This window comes from Tenrec ecaudatus, chromosome 9 (genome assembly GCF_050624435.1).
Source record: "Tenrec ecaudatus isolate mTenEca1 chromosome 9, mTenEca1.hap1, whole genome shotgun sequence".
NCBI lineage: Eukaryota > Metazoa > Chordata > Mammalia > Afrosoricida > Tenrecidae > Tenrec > Tenrec ecaudatus.
The window spans coordinates 49,614,345-49,636,599 of record NC_134538.1 but is presented as its reverse complement, the minus strand read 5'-3'; the positions used below and the strand labels follow the sequence as shown (position 1 = coordinate 49,636,599).

Below are 22,255 nucleotides of genomic sequence, written 5' to 3'. Positions count from 1 at the left end.
TGGGGCCACAAGTCGGCCAACGCGTTCAACCAGAAAGCCCTGGGACAAAGGGCTAGCTCTGTCTCCACAGTTGCTCTGCCAGAGGTGGGGGGCGGTGGGGGGCGGCAACAGCACAGGGGCTTGGTCTTCTGAACACCTTACAGGTTTATGTTTATGGGTCAAGACATAGCGGCCCAAGAGAGGGGACTCTTGTACACTGGGGTTGGGAGAGAGATGCGAAGCTTGGTGGCAGGGTGGTTGGGAGAGCTGGGGAGGCTGGGTACCACATCTGGAGGGAGAGAGAAATCCCCAGGGACAGTGGTCACAAGACGTCTGAGAACACGAAAGGAAGCATGTAATCTACAGCTTTCAGCTGTTCTCTGTGCATTTGCAAGAAATGTTCCACCTTCAGGAAGAATATAAAATCTTCTGGGCCGGATACTTTATGCATTCATATTTTTGTCAGAGAAGACACTTTCAGGGAACAAAGAAATGCTGAGGGTCAAGTCTGGGCTGATGCGGTGTCGCTCAGAGACTGAGAGCCACACGGCAGGAGCGAGGACACAGAAGGAGCACGCACATTGCGTTTCAGCTCCAAATCTGGAGAGCAGCTAGCTGAGCCGTGGGATTTGAAACTTGAATTTGGCTCCTCAGAACGAGCATGGCCCTGGGTGACGCCGGAGGTGTGACAGCACAACAGGCTCCGAGAAAGGGGCTCTCTCCTCCCGGGGAACTTTGACTAGAGAGACTGCTGGCTCGCTGGCAACACTAGATGCCATCAATAATGTCCTGCCTTGGGCAACGCACTTTAACCAGCACCAGTTGCCATCCAGTTGACCCTGCCCGTTGACCAGTTGCCATCCAGTTGACCCTGCCCGTTGACCAGTTGCCATCCAGTTGACCCTGCCCATTGACCAGTTGCCATCCAGTTGACCCTGCCCGTTGACCAGTTGCCATCCAGTTGACCCTGCCCGTTGACCTGTTGCCATCCAGTTGACCCTGCCCGTTGACCAGTTGCCATCCAGTTGACCCTGCCTGTTGACCAGTTGCCATCCAGTTGACCCTGCCCGTTGGCGACCCCATGTTTGTCAGAGGAGAGCTATGCCTCATAAAATTCTCAATAACTGATTTTCCAAAACTGGATCAGTCTTTTTTCTTTTTTTTTAGGGAAAAGAATGGCTTTATTTAGACAAACAGATGCTCGTCATTTCTGTGTGCTTCTGGACAGGAAGGACAAACTACCTTTAACCAGAACCAACTCTTGGTTGATCAGTCTTTTCTTACAAGGCTCCTCGGAGTGGACTCCAATCTCTAATCTTTCTGTTAGCAGCTGACCTCCTTACTCATATGAACCACCCTAAGATCTGAACAATAAGAACCAGGAGCTCTGGTGGCGGAGTGGTGACACACTGGGCTTCAATCACGTGGTCGGCACTTCAAAATCACTGCAGCTCCTCGGGCGAAAGACTGGGCTTTCTACTCCCCCAAACAGCTACCGTCTCCGAAAGTCACAGCGAGTGGCTACGAGTTGGCACTGACTCATTTGATGGCAGTGTCTTTGGTTTTGGAAGCCATCAACAAAGAGGCTTAGTGGCGTAGTAGGTTATATGTTGGGCTGCTAACTGCAAGGTCAACAGTTCGAAACCACCAGTCACTCCACTGGAGAAAGACAGGGCTTGCTATACCCATAAAATTACAGTCTGGGAAACACACAGGGGCAGATCTACTCTATCGGGTCACTATGAGTTGGAAATGACTAGATGGCAGTGTATGAGACTGCAGAACTGCACGTTACAGTGGGAACAAATGCATGCCCCCTATACTCTGTGACACTGCTTTCACACCCTTCAGTTTTCACCAGAACCTGTCTGGAAACCAAAGGTGGGACGAACTTGTACATTTTTTGGTGACTTTATTCTGAGACATTTCATATGCTCAGTGATGCAATGGTTAAAGTGCTCAACTGTTAAGTGAAATATTGGTGGCTGGCATCTACCCGCTGCTCTGTGGGAGAAAGATGCGTCAGTCCGCTTGTGGAAAGACTTACAACCTCTTGTCAGCGAAGACCACGTGGAAGAAGCACATTAGTTTGTATGATCCAAAGATGGTAAGTAATAAAACCCAAGATAGGAGGCGGGAATTGTATTAGTGCTTCAGTTTTGAGCATTCGGTTTGTGGGTAGCTATGGATGACAGGGAAAGCCCCAATCCAATGGCAGAGTCCCTGTGGGGATTAAACCTTCACTGAAGTTCCTCAGGTCATCGGCCAGGGACGTGAACAGCCTTCCCCACAACAGAGTGCATCAGAAAGTGACCTCATGCAGATAAAGCTCGTTCAACTTGAACATTTACCATTTGTTTTCCTTTTGGACCCATTTTTAATTTGTTCCAGTTTTTATTATTTTCTGCTTTCTTTCGCATTGAGGGGTTTCTGTGTTCTATTTTGTTATGTTGTTGGGGATTTATGGTATGAATTTCTTTATATGAAATCCAGGATAACTAAAATGATAGATACAATAACTAGATTAATAGTTTCTTATGTTTATGACAGGGTGAATTGGGGTAGGGAGGGGAAGAAGGAGTTCATTACAATGAGGACAAAACCGAAGTAAATGTTCTAAAATTGATTGTGGTGATGAACACACAACTCTTTTTAATATATTCAAACCACTGAATTGTAAAAAAATATTACAACTTCAGAAATTGTGTGGAACAGTTGTATTGTGTCCTAGAGAGTTGCTATGAGGTGGGATGAAGTTGATGGCAGTGGGTTTGGGTTTTGGTATCATACCATTTAGTATGATAGTAGTCAGAACCATCAAATATAGTCTGAAAGGCCTACCTATCTAACTTACATGCCATCATCTTACTGAACTCTTATTTCTCAGTCATTTTACTGAGCCCTTTTATCTTGAATAGCTTTGTTTGTAATATTTTTAGGTAAACAATCTCCATAGAATGACAGTTTTATCTCTTCCTTTTTAATAGTTATATCTCTGATTTCCTTTTCTTGTTGATTTGATCACCCTGGGGTCTCTAGAACAGCGGTTCTCAACCTGTGTCTCGTGACCCCTGTGGGAATCAAACGACCCTTTCACAGGGTCACCTAAGATCATCAGAAAACACATACATATTTCACAATATATACTTACATATTGTTTTGTTATTAACAACTATACTTTATGTTTAATTATGTTCAATTTGTAACAATGAAAATATATCCTGCATATTAGATACTTAAATGACAATTTATAAGAGTAGCAAAATTACAGTGATGAAGTAGCAACGGAAATCTTATGGTTGGGGTCACCACAACACGAGGAACTGTATCAAAGGGTCACGGCATAAGGAAGGTTGAGAACAATGTTGAATCATCATCTTGATTACAGAGACACTTGTCTTGTTTTTAGCTTTAATGAAAATATTATTTCATCTTTAAGTATGATGTTTTAAAGATTTTTTAAGTTCAGCAGTGTTTTGAGCAATGTTTTAAAAAGTCTTCGACTAAATTCTCCAATTATATTGTTTCAATGTTTCCTTATCATTCCCTTGATAGTCCACGGTTCCCATGACAGAGGTCCACTTTAAGATTCATTTCTTTGTTGACAGTGGAGTACTTTTAGAGCAGTGGCTAGGACAGACTATGAATCTTTGAATGCCCAAGATACAAAGATTCATAATCTGTCCTATCCACTGCTGTTTTTTTCTTTTTTTCCTTCTCTGCTCCCGGCAAAGAACCAACAATACGTAGCACTTTGCAGAGTACAAGTGGCCTGTAAAACCTTGTTCGTGTGGCCCATGTGGAATGGAATGCCTTGAGAAGTCTTAGACAGCCCTATATTTTATTACTCTTCAAATAACCGGGAGTGGCTCTTGTTTCCCTTGCCTGTTGTCTGTTCTCCTGTTCAGGAACGCAAGTTGTGTGGCAGTTGGTCTCTTCCCTGTCCACCACCCTGTCCTTCCTTGTTTTTAACCTCTCTGCTTGGTTCTCCCTTCTGGAAGGCTTTCCCCAGCTTGGTCCCATTGCACTCACTTCATTTTACATATGTCACTCATTTGAATTTTCTTTCTTCTCAAATGCTGTAATTACTTTTGAGGAATCAGGAGTGGAGCCAGAGTGGACTCAGAGCCCCTACATTGACAACCTTCTAGATCGGGAGGAAGATTAATGCCAAGGAAAATTGGGCCCACAAATGTTGAAAGGAAACGAGAACATCCCCCAGAGCCAACGGAGAGAGAGAGCCTTCCTGGACGTTGGCACTCTGAATCTGGACTTATTGGCCTCTTGGGCTAGTTTAAGTTCAGCATTTAAAGATTGTTTCTGGACATTAGATTCAGAGTTCCCCAAGACTCAATGTACATAGTATGTCTGGTTTCCACAGGAGTGTGAAGCTCTGCCCCACTTTTACTCCATTTGGTCTGCTGAGTCTTGGGTCCAACATTCAGCAGTGGTTATCTGGGCACCATCCATTTCCTCGAGTCTCATGGCAGTGGAGGTAGTAGTTGATGGACACAGTTGAACCTGTGGCCTATTTCCTTCTCTGATTCTTGGGTCTCCTTGGCTTCCCCCCTTGACCTTCCCACCACACACCTCACAATCTCTCCTTGCCGTTGGTTCCCTGTCTTGCCTCTGCATTTCCTCTCTCTTCCCACATTCCTTACTCTGTCTGGAAGTCCCTGCATGCTCCTTGCAAGACTCCTGCAAAGCCTTTACGCCCCTTCGAGCTGCCTGGCTCCTCTTAATTCCACTGACACGCTCACACTCACTGCACTATGGCATGATCCACAGTGGTCGCTTCGTGTCTTTCTGGGGGCTCTTGGTGGCCACAGCGTGGCACACAGCAGGCATTGCACAGGGGTTTGTTGAGTTGGAAGTGTTCTGGAACTAGGGGAGGATTTGCCTTTGGTGCCATTGCTTAGCACAGGCGTTGACCTGTCCTAAAGGCCTCATGAGACATATTTGGCTGCACTTCTGCCCTTGGTGGGGTGCTCTAGCATCATGTATCAAAATGAGACCCTGAGCGGAGGCGGCATAGCTCGACTCAGGCAGCGCACGGCCTCCATGCCCGCCTGCAGCATTGCTCAGCTCAGAATGGCCCAGAGTGGCTGGGCTCCCTCTGCTGCCAAGCTAGCTGAGTGGCTGAGCCTCAGGAAATTCCATCTGGGGGCCAACTCCCATGTTAGGGTGCATCCGGCAGCCAAGCCCACTTCACAAGTTCTGACACGCAGAGCAAGGACCGTGGTGTGATTTCTGTATTGTAGAAACCAGGGGCTCTCTTCCAAAAAGATTTCCAGCTTTGGAATCCGGTGGAGCAGCTCTATCCTGTCTTATAGGGTCACTATGAGGTGGAACTGACTTGACTATAGTGGATAGAAATTAAGATAAGGGGGGCATGGTGATACAGTGGGTCAATCACTGGACTGCTAACTGCAAGGCGGGCAATTCAAACCCACCAGCTACTCTGAGAGAGAAAGGTGAGGCTGTGGAAAAAGAACACACTTTCAGGATCTCTGAATTAGCACAAAATTTCAGGCAATAATGAGTTAATATCCTCCTACTGGACTGAGATTTTAAAAGGGGGCCAGGTGGCATAGCAGTCTACATCCTTAGCTGCTAACCACAGGTCAGCAGTTCGAACCCACTAGCAGCTCCAGGAGAAAGATGAGGCTTCCTACTTCCTGGCAGGAGCAGTTCTATCCCGTCCTATCTGGTTACTGAGAGTCAGAATTGACATCCACCTCTGGAACCCAGTACAGTGTCTTACCCACGGCAAAGACTCAAGGACTTTTGAGGGTAACTGAGTAGAATAAAGCAGGGTTCAGAGACATTTTTGCCAAATAAAAAAAAACACACTCATAAACAATGACAATGTATACAAAGAAGAAAAAAATGAAATAGCACTACTCAGTCACAAGTAAAGCCAACGTTGCTCCTGAGACAGGATGGCCCACACCAAGCAGAGGCTGTGCGGACAGCCTTGCTCCACATGAGAAGTCACGTACTGTGGAAGCCTTTGGGGAAAGACCCTGATGATGGGCTGGATGCGGACTGAGGCTATTTCTAGGTCCTTAGATAAAACTGTTGGAGAGCTGCTCAGGCCAATCCGTCGATACCACATTACTGGAGGTGAGAAAGCATTCAGTAACTGTTCAAGGGAATTTTATCCATGGCAAATGCACTGGGCTTGTGTTCTGGGCGTGGCATTATGTGATCTTATCTCAGCGTTTGCTGCGGGGATGGAGACCTCCAGCTGCTTCCGCCGCACTATCTTCTTACCTGTCTACCTTCACTCATGGCCATCCAGTCGAGGTCGACTCACAGCGACCCTATAGGACAGAGAGACTGGAATGCCCCATCTTTCCCCCTTGGAATGACCAGAGGTTCTGAACCTCTGACCTTGAGGATCACAGCCCAATGTGTAATCACTACACCACAAGGGTTGCTCCCTCTCAACCCGGATGTGGCATGATTGATGAATAGTCTCTTTGCACCCCAAACGAACAGGTCACACATTGCCAAAACAGAGCATAAGGACCCACGGTTATCTCAAAAGATGGAAATGCCTTGCTAGTTCTGCTCCCCTGGGCCCATTAACACTTAGCAGCAGAGAAGCATCAATTCCTCCAGCAGCATTGAGGGATTTTCTGACACTGCCACTGGGAAGCCTGCCTTGTTGGCTTCATCTATTCTCAATAACTCCATGCAAACTTTGCCTACTGTGTACTGTTTGCCTCTGAGCGTTCACACAGGGAACATCATTTGTTCTTATTCCCTGGAGGTAATTAATGTTAGTTTAAGTCTACCATTTCCATAGATGAGAGACAGGTGGGGGGGGGGGGAAGGGCAGGATATTTTGTGGGAAGCTGGAGGAAACAAAGAAATAGGCAAAACCATGTAAGTGTCATGCACATTCCATGTTTATATAAGGAACTAGCATTTTAGAGCCATCATAGCTTCAAGCAGGCCCAGGATTTCATAGCGTGGAACACTGCATGGGCCTTTCAAGGACGAAGGAAGTTTGTTCTTAAGCAGTGACTATTTTAAAGACACCCCAAGGAACAGACTCACTGCAACCCGGCTTCACAGTCCCTCCAGAATCGGGACATGTTCCCTGCCTGCCCTCCACCCTACCACATTTGCCTTCCCAACCACGTCAGCACTGTGGAAAGTGAACTTTGAATCTGCAAGTCTTGGGGGAGATGGCCTGTCTGTATGGCTGTTCTAAGGGAGCACACATTTGATGTTCTAGAAGTCCTTAAAGCAGAGTGGTCTGCAGAATCCTGTCTAGATTTCCTCCGGCCTCCTCAGCTCCGGGGGCGAAGGTTCACGTGTGCAACGGGGCTGCAGTTGCTAGAGGTTGAAGTCAGCTTGTTCCCTCAGCATGGACGGAGTGTGGTTCGGTCTCTCCTTCTACCCTTTTCAACTTGTCCAAGCTCTGATTTCTTTTCTGAAATTCCTTGTATGGATAAGCTACACCTACCTGGGTGACCTCAGTTATGAAGGCAGGCTTCCCAAGGCTTAGATGTGTGTTTACTTGTCACTGACCCCCGTCAGTTTCAGGGTCGGGAAGTTATAGAACCTTCTGGCAATTTTCAGGGGCTCACAGCACACTGCCTTGGTCTTTCTGCCTGTGGCTTCCACATCAGGTTTACTTGTCGCTCCTCTGTCCCACATAACACAGGAAGCAGAGCTCAGCAGCTTGATAGGTTTCTAGCCCCTAGCAAGATGTCCATTAATGCTAAGTGTTGGATGAACTGATTAAGCAATTGGGGGGGGGGTTGATTCAGGCATCATGGCAAAGGTATCAACACATTGCTCTCTCCGCTTCCTATGGTCCCTCACCCTCACCCTCTTCTCGTGACCCCTACTCTCTCGGATCAGCAGCGGAGCTCTAAATCCTGTCCCGTCTACTATGCAACCTTGCTACAAATGCAGCTGTGACGCCAGGTGGTGCAAACCCTTACCATGCTGGCTGCTAACCCAAAGGTTAACCAGAGGCACCTTGGAAGAAAGGCCTGGCAGTCCACCTAGGAAAAGTCAGTCACTGAGAGCTCACTGGAGCTCCACTGTGGCACACATGTGGGCAACTGTAAGGCAACCAACGTGTTCCGAAGGGAAGGGACAGCTGGAGCTCAGTGGAGCAAAACAATTTCTCTGACCACAAATTAACAAGGAGGTCACTAAGGAGAGCCAAAAGCAGACAGAAGCATAATCCAGGAATGGATTTGCAGCTCACATGAAATCTTAGCTCCAATGTAAGAACAATTCGTTCTTACATCATGGCGCCGCTCAATACTCAGTCCCAGGAAGGGAACACAGTAAGATATGGTGAAATAGTAAAGTGTGATGAAGGAATCAGATAGTGCCCAGCTATCAAACAGATCAGCATCGGGGGTTTTAAAGGCTTGTTTCCAAACAAGCAGCCATCTAAATGAGATGCCAACTAAATCCACATGGAAGCAGCACATCACCAAACTGAAGGAGATTGTAAATTATATAATCAAAGTCGAAAGAGGGAATCGCATCAGAGCTAAAGTTGTGAGACTGTGGTTTGCAGAAGGCTATGGATGACGTGGAAGCCCAGGATACACTTGTGAGGTCTACACATGAAATAAGCCACTGGTGATTTCCCTCTATCCATAATGGAGGGAGGGAGGGACTAAACTGGTTATCAGAGTACTGGGGAGATGGCCATAGGAGCCCAAAATGATCAACCTGACTTGAATGGTTACTTGTCACTTGATCCTCCCCTCGGATACGCTTCAGGCCTGATCTGGTTTTCCATGTTCTCTCTATCTCTTTCATATTGGGGCTTATCTCTAATGTACTTTGTGGGGAGCCCTCTTAAATTTTTGTTACATGTTTTACAGTATATGAAACCCAGGAGAGATGAACTATAGAGACAAATAGGATAAGGGTTCCTTCCTGAGAGCTATAGTCAGGGAGGAGGGGTAAAGAGGAGCTGATATGAAGGAGTTCAAGAAGGAAGAAGCTGTTTTGAAACTGATTGTGGTAGCTATTGTATAATACTGCTTGATGTGATTGAACTATGGAATGATACGATATCTGTAATAGCTCTCAATAATATGTGTGCATTTTTTTTAAAGCCAGAGAAGGAACTTCTGTCCTGGAACAATCAAGAAATATTGAGCCTCGAGCAAATTCAGGTTGGGTTAAGCAGGAGGTCACCTGATCAAGTATTGTATTATACCATGGTTATCCACCATAATCAAGTTTATAATAATCTGTTTTAGTCCCTCCCCTAGGGCCAGGGACCGTGAAGAAGGAAGACGGAGATCTTGATGCTTTCTCTCTCCGTAGTTACCTATTCTGAATATTTCACAGGCCCTCTAGTGGCCCTGTGGGGTAACCACTGGGCTCCTAACTACAAGGTTGGTGGTACAACATGGGTAAGGAGTGGGTAGTCATTGATCAATAGTACACAATTCACCATGCTCCTTTCCCAATACTGCAGAGATGTGGAAACATGAGTCCCACTGGTGCCTCCATTAACGTGGGGCCTGAATGGGGTCATGGGCCAAACTTTGCCTATTCGCTCATTGGTGTCTTACTGGCTGGCAAGATGGCTGTCTATACCTTCTACCTGAATCCTGTTCTTAGATCAGGGAGTAGCTCTCCAGGTGAGGATGGGCCTGGCCTGAAGCCCCTGAGCCTCTGACACACTAGGTAAAACTCAACAGTGCCAAATGAAGTCCTGCCTCAGACTTCTGCCTTGTCATGACTCCCTCTGGTTCAACATCCTGGTTCCCACTTCATTGTCTTAAGCCAAGAGTCTACTTCTCAGTCCAGTTCTTTTGAACTCATACAGACGTGGGTTTCAATCCTAGTGGACACATGCATTAGGTATAAAAATGAAGGAGACATTGCATTTCTATCTGTGCCTGTTTCCTCATCAGCAAAGATAACAATAGTAACGCTGCTCTCAGAGGCTGTTCAGGCTGATACATTAGATGTTCAAGTTGTCATTATTCTTTCAGACACCAATGAGCCAACATCCCAACTCTAGACCATCAACGCTTGTCTCAAAGCTCATTAGTCAATGATGTATTCATTGTAAAATGTGCTAAATCTGCCTGCTCTCTCTTCTGGATAACCTGGAGATATGGACATCTAATTTTTTTTTCTTAGAAGCACAAGTTCTTCTATTTTTTTATTTTTGGTGCCTTTGAGTGTGGGTTGGCTCATAGCAACTGTATGCACAATATAATGAAACTCGGCCCCATCTTGTGCCATCCTCACAGTGGTTATTTTACCTGTGCTCATTGTTTTTTTTGTTTTTGTTTTTTTAAACATTTTATTAGGGGCTCATATGACTCTTATCACAATCCATACATATACATACATCTAATTTTAATGTCTTGAGTAAATGGAAGATTTTCGGCTCAACGATTACTGATACAATTTGATTGAATTCAGGTTATACATTTTGCCATTTCCTTCTCCCTCTAATTTTTATCTTTATGGTAGGTAGAACAACTCAACTCTCACTTCCATTGAATCAATGCTGACTCATAGCAATCCCCCCCCTTGGGGGTATTTGGGACCACAACTATTTATGGGAGCAGAAAGCCAAGTTTTTCTCCCGAGGAGTTGCTGGTGGTTTTGAACTGCTGACCATGTGGACGGCAGCCTAACACTTAACCACTACACCACCAGGGTTCCATCGTAGGCAGAATATTCTTTCTAAAACAATAGACTGGCCAAATGGAGATCCCCTCATAGAGGGGTTTAGGAGAGGAGATGGGTTAATTAGGGTGTGAGGTAGTACCGATGAAGAACACAGCTTTCCCCCAGATCCTTGATGCTTCCTCCCCCCAACTACCATGATCCGAATTCTACCTTGCAGGGCTGGATAGGACAGAGGCTGTACACTGGTACATATGAGGGCTGGAGGTACAGGGAATCCAGGGTGGATGATACCTTCAGGACCAAGGGTGTGAGGGACGATGCTGGGAGAGTGGAGGGTGAGTGGGTTGGAAAGGGGGAACTGATTACAAGGATCCACATGTGACCTCTTCCCTGGGAGAGGGACAACAGAGAAGGGGGGAAGGGAGACTCCGGATAGGGCAAGATATGACAAAATAACGATGTATAAATTACCAAGGGCACATGAGGGAGGGGGGAAAGGGGAGGGAGGGGGAATAAAAAAGAGGACCTGATGCAAGGGGCTTAAGTGGAGAGCAAATGCCTTGAGAATGATTGGGGCAGGGAATGTATGGATGTGCTTTATACAATTGATGTATGTATATGTATGGATGGTGATAAGAGTTGTATGAGTCCCTAATAAAATGTAAAAAAAGAAAAGAGGAGAAAAAAATGATTAGGGCAAAGACTGTACAGATGTGCTTTATACAATTGATGTATGTATATGTATGAACTGTGATAAGAATTGTATGAGCCCCAATAAATTGTTAAAAAATAAAACAAAAAAAAAACACAAAAAACAATAGACCGGCCAATCCACATCAGTCCCCTTCAATGCTGTCATTGCTTCTCCCCAGGGACAATGAAACAAAGCCCTAGCTTGTTGGCATGACATGAAAAGCCTTTCATAATCCGGTCCTAGTTTAGACGTTCAAAGCCACCTCTTCCCACGCCTGCTGACATCTTCCATTTAGATCACGTAGATGAGCTTGTGGAATTACAAACCAGCCAGGCCTCTCATCTCTGCTCATGCACATAGGCGCCTTCTGTTGTTGTTGTTGTTGTTGCCTAGGAGGCCTTTCCTCTTTATGTCCTGAGGTGTGGTTGAAAGGCCGTTTCTCTGGTCAACCTGATCTAAACCTTTAGTAGCCTTGCCTAAGCTCCTTGTGTGTCTGTTTTATTTTATAAACCCTTCGACACTGGGCATTTATGACATGATCTCACAGCTTCCTTGTCTGCGAACCTGTGGGCATGAGATCTAAGTCATCTTTACACACGTAGAAGCTCGCCTGGGCTTAGGGAATGGTGATGGGATGGGGAGCCAGACATGGCATTCCCAGCCACCTTGGGATGACTGTTTGAGTGTAGGATTAGAGGAGGAGGAGTAGGAGGGTGGGGGGATTTCTCAACTGAAGATAAAGGTAGGAAAACAAGGGTCGTGTTTTTTAAGGAATAAAGAGGTTAAAAGTACACATAATTTTCTTTTCAGCTGTTGAAATCATTGCATACGAGTTGACAAAGAGATTAACATACTATAGAAGGGGAACATACTTAAAAAGCATAGGCTGAGCAAACGAAGTGACCTTTCCTTTAGAACATATTGGAACATCAAGTGTTCTGTTTATAAAACATAAGCAGGCAGCTAATCTTCAGGTTTCCTTTTTTTTTCTTCAGGTTTTCTTTTTAAGTCTTCTGAAGACTATATGCAAATGTTGTAGGTAACTTTATTTCTCTGAAAAGAAGGGTTTGTTTTTTTAAATCAAAGGGACTTAAAAATGCTTGATAATTAAATGTGGGCCATTTTGTTGATCGATTTTGTAATGTTGAAGCTTCCCTGCTTGTCTTAAAATAAATCCCCCGAGAATTAATAAATATAAACCAGAACCACTCCATAGATTTTCAATAGCTCATCTCTCCGAAGCAGTTGCCAGCCCTTTCTTCCACGCTGAGCCGTGGTGGGTTTATACATTCATCCTTTAGGTTAGCGGCTAAACACCTTCTGTATCACACGGGGACTTGGGTAGATATGTTGGGCGGGGCTATTACTTTTACCTTCCTTTGCATCTATCCTCTCATCAATGAACAGCAAAAAGTGGCAAACATGGCAAGCTTCAATCTATACCTACTGGTTAAGTTACAATTTTTTAATAAGGTAATTTGGCAATATGTATTTGGAGTTGAAAAAATATTGAATGCTCTCTGACCTAGTAATTTAAACAATCCAAACAAGAGTAAGTTACATGCATACAGATATTTATTTTCTATGCTAAGATGTGTACTTATTAAGAAATATGTGTAAGTTCCCCCAAACGATAGAATAGCTTAAGAATTTACAGTCCTGCACTGATGTATGTATACAGTTATTTAAATGATATGTTGATGTATGCATGTAGTTATTTAAATGATATGTTGATTTTTATAATAACTTGAAACAATTCTATGATTTAAATGTAGAGAAAAGGTTACAGAAATATGACAAACTTGTAATAATGGCTGTTTTTGTGATGGGGCTTTCATAACTGCTTTCCTTTACAAATTCCACTATGTTTTCTTTTCTTTTTTTCATAATGAAATACGGTAATTTTTATGGGAGAAGAAAACACTGGCTAGGAGATGCCTTCCGGAGTGGAGAGGGCTCCAGCTTCAGAAGCAGGGAGTGGATTCCAATATGAGCCCACCAATATGAGCCCACCTCACTGTGTGTCCCTCCTGAAGCAGGTTTGTTTGCAGTAGAGGGACACTCATCACGAATGTCACTCCACAACCAGACTCGAGGCTTGTTTCAACTAGATGGTGCCTCTTACTCATTATCATGGAGTTGGGGGCCCAAGCCAGGACTCGTCATGGGGCCAGGGCTTTCCTGCTGAGCAGCTGATGGGCTCTAGCCGCTGACCTTCTGCTCTGCAGTGCAGCACTTAGTCACTGTGTCTGGGATCTCCAACTTACCTGCTTCTCCCAGGGAACTCTCTCTCCTGGTTTCCTCTTGCTGGCTTTCTGGAGGCAAGTGGAAGGCCGAGCATGGCTGGTAAGCACTGGACTGTAACTCAGCTCCTAACTTCTAGGAAGAGTGCATTTGGATGTGATCCAGACATGAATCGCTTCCATTTAAGGCTATTCAAACCACCTCAAATTTTCCTCTGCATTTACCTCCCTTCCCTATGGTGTTTGCCTTAAAATCAGCTTTCAAAATGAGGGTAAGTTAAAAATCATAGACACCTTTATCAAACAAAACATCCAAATGTAAAGCAATTGCTTCTTCACAGAGCACCCATCCAGGTCTGCACGCGTCTCAAGGGGGCGCTGTTTCCCTCTCTGGCTCGCTCAGTTCTTCACACGTCAGCGTGCGCCATGTGCTGTTCCATCCTTGAGGGAATCCCATCGTGGTCCCTGCAAATGTCCCTTCAGTGCTGAGAACAGTAATGAAGTCTGCCGTGGTAAGATCAGGGTCGTAAAATGGATGGGGCAAGGTTTTCCAAAGAAAGTCTCTTAGGACAAGACGTGCTGCCTTCTAAGAACAAGCAAGTGTATTGTCCTGACGGAAAACAAATCCTTGGTGAAACTTCCTTGGGTGATTTATCATGGATAAAGTTTTGGATTTTCTGAAAACTTCTTCCTACTAAGCCTCCATGAACACACTGTGTCCTTTGGGAGAAATCTGTAATGATTATCCCTTTGGAATAATAAAAAGCACTCACTAGAACCTTCTGAGCTGACTTGTTGGCCTTGAAGTTGACTGGCCCAGCAGATCTTGGAATCCCCTGTTTTCATTGGGACATTTTTGGCGGGCATCCGAAGGAGATGAAGACAAGCGTGTGACTGAGAGGACTTGTCTGCAGACATCCTCTAGTCACAGAGACACGTCTGAACACGCTTCGTAAACTCAAGCATACATTAACTGGGTCCTTAGTGGCAATACTCTTTGAATATGACATTCAAATGTTTGTTTGTTTTTTAAATCAAATTCTGGTTTCATCTGATTTGTACATTCTTACACTATTTCTCTCTGTTCTTTTCATGACAACTATATTTGGAAAGTGATAAGGTAGGTAAAAGGACTTTTATGGGCTGGTATTCCTGCTCTGGATAACTCCTTTGTAAGAGATATTAAATCTATGTATCTGAGAGATATTTTCTGTCTGGGTTCCTTTCCCAATCTTCCCAAATTGGATAGAGATTCTTGGGCACTCAGTGTCCCGTGGTCCCCAATGACTAATGATACTGAGCATCTTGGTGTGCGTGATGAGGTTATTTGTGTACCTTCTATAGGGAAGCTGCTATTCAGATCATTTGCCCAGTTTTAGCTGGGCGATTTGCCTTTGAATGCTGAGTTGCAAGAGTTCTTTACATATTCTATATATTAGTCTCTTATTAAAATTTCAAAAAAAATCTCTCCTATTGCTTTGTCTTACAGACCAGCTTTCAAATATGCGGGTAAGTCAACAGTTAGCTGCCTTCTAATGTTCTTTATAGTGTCATTTTAAACATACATCTTTTTATATTCTATAAAGTCTAATGTATGCATTTTTGTTGTTGCTGGTACCTAAGAATACCATTGCCCGGTCCAAGGTCATGAGGATTTATACCTGTTTTCCTTTACCAATGTCGTGGAGTTAGCTCTGACGTTTAGGTCTTCAGAGCATTTCGGATTGATTTGCATGTACGTGGTGAGGTGGAGGTCCAATTGCATTCTTCTGTCTGTGGCTGTCCAATTGTCCCAGTACTTGAGGTCATAATGACTAGTCTTTCCTCACTGAATTTTCTTGGCATTCTTGTCGACAGGTTATCTTTTCAAGATGTATCCACACTTGTATCTGTAACTCTAGGTCATTGTTATGTCTGTATAGAATATATTGTCATATGTCCTTGTTCCCATTGGTTGACATTTCTACCTCACTTACTTTCCCATCCTCTCCTTTTGTTTTTACCTCTGCATCTATTTCTTACTCATCATTTTTCTTTTTCTATTCTATTACAAATAAAGCTGCAAGGCTCATTTTTTTAACCATCTCTCTGTATATAAGGCCTATATGCCCAAGTTCAATTTCTGGTTTTGAGTGATTTGACTTGACCAGATATTGCAAGATTTTTCTCTAATGTGTTTCTTCCAATATAAACTCTGATCAGCAGTAAAAAGGAATCTCTTTCTCTAGGCGTCCTGGTGGCATAGTGGATTACTCCCTGGGCTACTAACCACAAGGTCAGCAGCTCGAATCCACCAGCCCACTCCTCAGGATAAAAATGTGACTTTCTATTCCCATAAACAGTTACAGTCTTGGAAACCCGCTATAGAGTTGCCATGCATTAGAATCAACTCATGAGTTTGGGTTGGATAGAAATCTGAAAGTTTGCCTCTCTATACTCTTGGATCTTCAGAGTAGAAAATTATATAGTAATTAAATAAGAAATCATTCTAATTCTATAATTGCTTTAAAATTTTCTTTTAAATCATTCTATTGGGAGCTCATTTCAAGCACATTTTTACATTTGTTGCCATCATCATTCTCAAAACATTTGCTTTCTCCTTGAGTCCTTGGTATCAGCTCCTCATTTTTCCCCTCCTTCCCCACATCCCCTCACAAACCCTTGATAATTTTATAAATTATTATTTTGTCATGTCGTACACTGTGAAACATTTTCCCTTCCACCCACTTTCCTGTTGTCTGTCCTCTAGGGAGGGAGTTATATGTAGATTCTTGCAATCAGCTCCCCCTTTCTACCCCCACCTTCTCTCCACCCTCCTGGTATTGCCACTCTCACCACTGGTCCTGAGGGATTCACCTTTCCTGGATTCCCTGTGTTTCCAGTTCCTATCTGTACCAATGTACATCCTCTGGTCTAGCCAGATTTGTAAGGTAGAATTGGGATCATGATAGTTGGGGGAGGGGGGAGGAAGCATTAAAGAACTAGAGGAAAGTTGTATGTTTCATCATTGCTACCCTGCACCCTGACTGGTTGGGGGAGGGGGGAGGAAGCATTAAAGAACTAGAGGAAAGTTGTATGTTTCATCATTGCTACCCTGCACCCTGACTGGTTCGTCTCCTCCCTGACACCCTTCCGTAAGGGGATGTCCAGTTGCCTACAGATGGGCTTTGAGTCTCCATATGGGCTTTGGGTCTCCACTCTGCACTTCCCCTCATTCACAATGATATGATTTTTTGTTCTTTGATGCCTGATACCTGATCCCATCAACACCTGGTGATCACACAGGCTGGTGTGCTTCTTCCATGTGGGCTTTGTTGCTTTTAAGCTAGATGGCTGCTTGTTTACCTTCAAGCCTTTAAGACCCCCAAACGCTATCTCTTGATAGCCAGGCTCCATTAGTTTTCTTCACCACATTTACTTATGCACCTACTTTGTCATCAGTGATTGTGTCATGAAGGTGAGCATCATGGAATGCCAGTGCTTTAAAAAATATTGTTTATCATATTGCATTGACTAGACCCCCCCCAGAAGAGTGTTAAGGAGAAGTTGTGATAGTCATTTATTTATAAGAATAAATACCAACCTAGTCCCAAGTTGTTGGAGACTGAAGAAGTTCCAAATGTCCAACTCTTCCAAGATTCTAGTGTGGATGCAAAGATTGAAACTGGTACCAATTGACCTAGCATGGATGGCTAAGGCTGAGATGACCAGAACCCAAATAATGAAGAGAAAGTTGCTCGACTCTGGGAGCTGGTGCACATTGATGAAGTTTTGACGAGTAGCCTCATGTAGATGGAATTTTGCTTATGAATATGCAGATGGACAAAGGTCCAACCAGTAATGAGACCCATCACATCAAGAAACCTTTTTGTCTCCTCAGCACTAGGTTGTTAGGGACAATTTAGAAATTGGATATCTAAAATGGGAGAAGATAAAGGCATAAAGTGGTTGGCTTACAAACTCTCATGGATGTGAAAAAAAGAAAAAGATTTGAAGGGAGGAAGCGAGTCCTTCAGTATAAAAGGGACAATGACTAGAAGAACCAAGGAGTGGTCAGCAGAGGCAGTTAATTGATTAATATGTCTATGCTAGTCAACGTCTCTAACTCTCACCAAGGGACCGTTCCCGGCTTGGGTCTGGTAAGAAGGTGAAGGAAGATACAGATAGGATTCACCTCTGAGAAACAGCAAACAGAATTACCTAGAATATCATCCTGCTGTGTATAAAATGAGACCTCTGCGAAGCAGGAGGAGGGATCTCATTCCCAGAAAGAGCCAGAAGGGGAATGTGTCCTCTGGACCCAAGATTCCTATGCAGTGAACCTCCTGGATCCAAAAGACCACTCTCCCATCAGAGAAGCAGTAGCCGGACCAGGAGTCAGAGTTAGGAAGAGCATGGTGGATGTCCCAACCCACAGAGTAAATAAAGCGGAGTGCTTTGGTGCAAGATGTTGGCCTGTGGAGTGGGGCGCCTCTGGGCACTTAATTGAAGGTGGGCTTGCCGGCCCCTGTAGCTTGAGTCGAATGCCTCTTGGTTGAGGCTTATAGTGGAGTCACATGCCCCTTGGGTCATTTATTAACAGACCTGGAAGAACTTTGTAACATGCCTTGATAAACATCTCACCCCTGAGAATTTCTCACTAGCATCGCACCTTGTTAACTTCCTTAATAAATCCTTTAATCAAGAATTGTGTCAGAGTTCTGTGAATCCATTACAATGGCTATTAGAACCCAGAGAGGTAAAATAGAGACTATTAGTTAAGACGACACGCGAGTAAATAGGAAATCCTTGTGGTTCCCTGTCATTTAGTGGGAATGTTTCTAAAGCCTCACTGTTATTATAGGTTTTTGATAGGGATTTTTATCTAGGATGATGTCTCCTATTATTTGTTCACCCAGAGTTCTTATCACCAGTTTGCACTGCAGTTTAGCAAATGCTCTTTCTGTATCTCCTAATACAAGCATCAGTTTGGTCTGCTTTGATCTCTGTGGCTGGAGTGGAGCTGCTCCATCCAGCCTCCCGTCAAGGGAGCCCGTGTGGCCCAGCTGCTGGCAGTGCGGGGGGCAGACAGCCTCCAGTGGTGCCTTCACCGCGCGCTTCAGCGAACCCTTTCCAATGACTGACGGAGACAGGAATGCGAAGTCTGGGCCACCATGGGCTGCCCGGATCTCCTGGCCCTGGTGACCAGCTAGTGGGCCTGCATCACAGCCTCCTTCATCTTCTGTCCAATCCTCTGGCCCTCTCTTTCAGAGGCGGGAGTTGTTGTTAGATGCCATCCAGTCTGTTCTGATTCCGAGTGGCCTGATGCACAACATAGCAAACACTGTGGTTCTGGGCTGTTTTCACTCCTGCTGCCCTGTTTGAACCTGCTGTGGAAGCCACTGGCCAATCCATCTTGTTAAGAGGTTGACCCTCTCCTTTACTAAGCATGAATGACGTCCTTCTTCAGGGACTTGGTGCCTCCTGTTAACATGTCCAAAGTACATGATATGATGTCTTGCCATCCTTGCTTCTAAGCAACCTTAAGGAGCATTGTTATTTGGGACTTTCAAGCCCCTTTCAAATCATAGTGACTCTACGTGATGGAGCCCAAATGCCCCACCATGTTTTCTTGGCTGTGATCTTTACAGAAGCAGACTGGAAGATTTCCCCCTCCTACGGGGAGTAGGGGTGGGATTTGAACCATCAACCTTTAGGTTAGCAGTCAAGTGTTTAACTGTTGTGCTGCGAGGGCTTCTATCTCTCAGAAGTGTCAGTCATTCATAAACATCCTATATCCCAAGGTCCATCAAAGCATCTGCTTTTGATTCATTACGTGTTCAAAATAGGTATTTTTAAGTGTGAAAAAAAAATCTTTGCAGTCCTAGGAAAGCCCCTCAGTCATACACACAGCTGCCTTCCCTTTGCTAAAATGTAAGCAGTCGATCCATTTATTTGGCTCACGCTGTCCCTGTCACTGTCCCCCTTGAGAGCTCCGGGTGTCCCTGCTGCTTTGACGGGGCTCTAGGCACAGTCCACAGGGACAGAACATTTCCTTCTGAAGTGGCTAGACACCTACGTTCTAGAAATATCAGTATAAGACAGTTTCATTCTGTAGTTCAGTTTCCGTCTCCAGGCATCTTTAACACGAACACACCCTTTTACTCTGCTCTAAAGAGCCGTTGTCTGGTGCATGGTGTGTCAAAGAGAATGCCTACTCTTGGGACGGAGCCATTGGTGGCTTTGCTACTGCTACCTATTTTGGAGCCTTCCGTTTCCTGGCGGCACACTTCCCCAACCTGGGGCCATGCAACTTCGGCTGGACTGAGACAGGAAGCTGCCACGCAACAAGAATGTGTGAGAGGAGGAATTCAGATCTAGTGCGTCTCTGATGAGCACAAGGAACTGGTTAAATAAGACAGGACACACAATGGAAAATGACCGGCAGGAGACACAGGTGTCCATCCTATGCATTAGCACAACGGAAAAAATACAGCAATGAATACTGACTGTCCATTTTCTTCAGATGTGTGCTCTTCTCTTACCAGAAGGTGGCAGAGGGGGTATAGTTAAATCATTTCTATTTTCCAGAAAGAAAAAAAAAAACTTCTAGAAACAGAACTCCAATGACCTCTTGCAACAGAGAGGTTTAGACTTCCTCAAGGTGCAGGTTCCACAATCTGATGAAGTTATTAGGACCAACAGTGATTAAAGACCACCGTTGTGGAGAGCCACTCCACCAGGGTTGATTGAAATATATTTGTCTACATCAGACAAAAGCAAGCCTCTCTAGAACATAGGTTCCCAAACTTAATTAGCTTACAGCCCCCTTTTCAGAAAAAAATACTCAGCACCCCCCTTTCAGTGAAGACTTTTGTACTATAGCTCAGAATCCAGGGTCAAGGGTAGGTAAATGGGGTGGCAGCCCCCCGGGATCATTCCAGTGCGCAGGGGGTGGCATCGCCCACTTTGAGAAACAAGGGTCCAGGAGCTATGAGATCTACAAACAGTAGTTTATGATGACTATTGAGAAAATATTTTTAGGGCAAATGAAAACATGTATGTCACCAATTTACAGAAGCAATCTCAATTTGCAGTCTGGAAATATGTGGCTTCTTGAGGTGGCCTTCAGTTATGTAAGCATTATAAAGTCCCTAGGCCTGAAACAAGGGGTCGAACGAGAGAATAACCAGAGTCCCTTCTCCCTTTAATATCACATAGTTCCTGTTTCGGACAGTAGGGGCTTTCACCATCTGCTGCCTTCAGAAGTCATTCACTCAGTCTTTCTCAGACGCACCTTGAGGTGGCTTAGAACCACCAATCTTTCAGTTAGTGCCTGAGGGCTTGATCGATTGCATAAATAGTCTCAACAGAGTTACTTAACGTGAGCCGCAACTCAAATTGAATGCCGTGCATCCAGCCCTGGATCTGTTTTGAAAAGAAAAGGATTTCTGATGAGTTCCCCAGGGGGTGTGGGGGGATGAGGGACTTCCGGGCAAAGAAAGGCCAAATTGAACAATTTGCACAGGAGGGTGGGAGGAGGGAGATTAAGTGTGTCCAGCATGGAGCTCAACGGAGGCAGGGCAGCCAAGCCACTGGAGTCTGACAGCGGAGTCAGAGGGCCCACCTTCCGACGGGCCTGGATGGGATCGTAAAACCCACAGTAAGCCATCTTTTCTGTAGGCTTTGCTCAGCGGAGCACTTCCACTCAGTCTGGTCCCCGACTGGGACAGCAACTAACATACAGCAAGCCCCGGCAGAGCAAGTCCGCAGGCAGACGGCCTGGCTTTTCCACGACTTGCAAGTTTTCAGCCTGTGGCAGGGTGCAGTCTTACCCCTTCTCGGTGGCTCTATGAATGGAAAATGCATGCGTTTTCCATCTCTGACAGGTTTCAGTCTTACACAAATTCCAGTTTTCAAAGTCCTTCCAATGATCCATTCCCTCAAAGTCTAACATGAAACGATTGTACGAGTTAAAAAACAAAGTTGAGGGTGTGTGTGTGTGTGTGTGTGTGTGTGTGTGTAAGCAGCCTCCTGTGCAGGCGTAGGGTCGTGGGAACTCTAGACATCCGTGGCTGGCCGTCTGCAAAGTCCCTTTCTGCTTTTCTTCTCACCGTGGCCAAAGAACGCCGGTCCACCCTGTAACGGGAGGCAGGTTGCCAGCACACTCACATATTTGTGGGCGGAGTCAGTAGGGAGGCTGGAGAGATTTTTCAGAAGGTTGGGTAGGCCAAACACCACAGGGGATTCCAAGGGATGAAAAATAATACCTTGGGGGTTAGCAAATTTCCACTGTTTGTGGAGCCAACAGTGCAGCTTTGAAAACAAGGGAGGGATGTGGCCGTTCCAGGGGAGGGAGAGTCTGAAGGCCAGATGGTACCGCCCGATGGGTCTCCACGCACCTCCCCTGTGTTGCTAGGGGCAGTCACAGTGGCTCCTGCAGCTACCCCGGGATATGGGGGCTCAGAGGAAGCAGGCTGCAAAGGCCCTGGCTGCAGCTGAAGAGTCCCCATTAGAAGTGGGAAACAAGGGGAATACAGTTGCACAGATGTCCATGGATGCACGGTGAACGGTGGGCATATGGCAAGTCACTACAGTGTCCATTCTGACTCCCAGTAGGGCTGTGTGTGCAGAGGAGCGCTGCCCCAGGGCCGTGACCTTTTAGAAGGCTAGGTCATCTTCCAAGGAATATCTGCGTGAGTTCAAGTGG

At 45.2% G+C, this 22,255-nt stretch overlaps 1 protein-coding gene across 5 annotated transcripts in view; it reads right to left on the bottom strand.

The window, feature by feature from the left end:
• The window catches only part of ADAMTSL3 (ADAMTS like 3), a 398,206-nt gene that overhangs the window by 27,089 nt on the left and 348,862 nt on the right, over nucleotides 1-22,255 (bottom strand). The gene's annotated exons all lie outside the window — the stretch shown is intronic.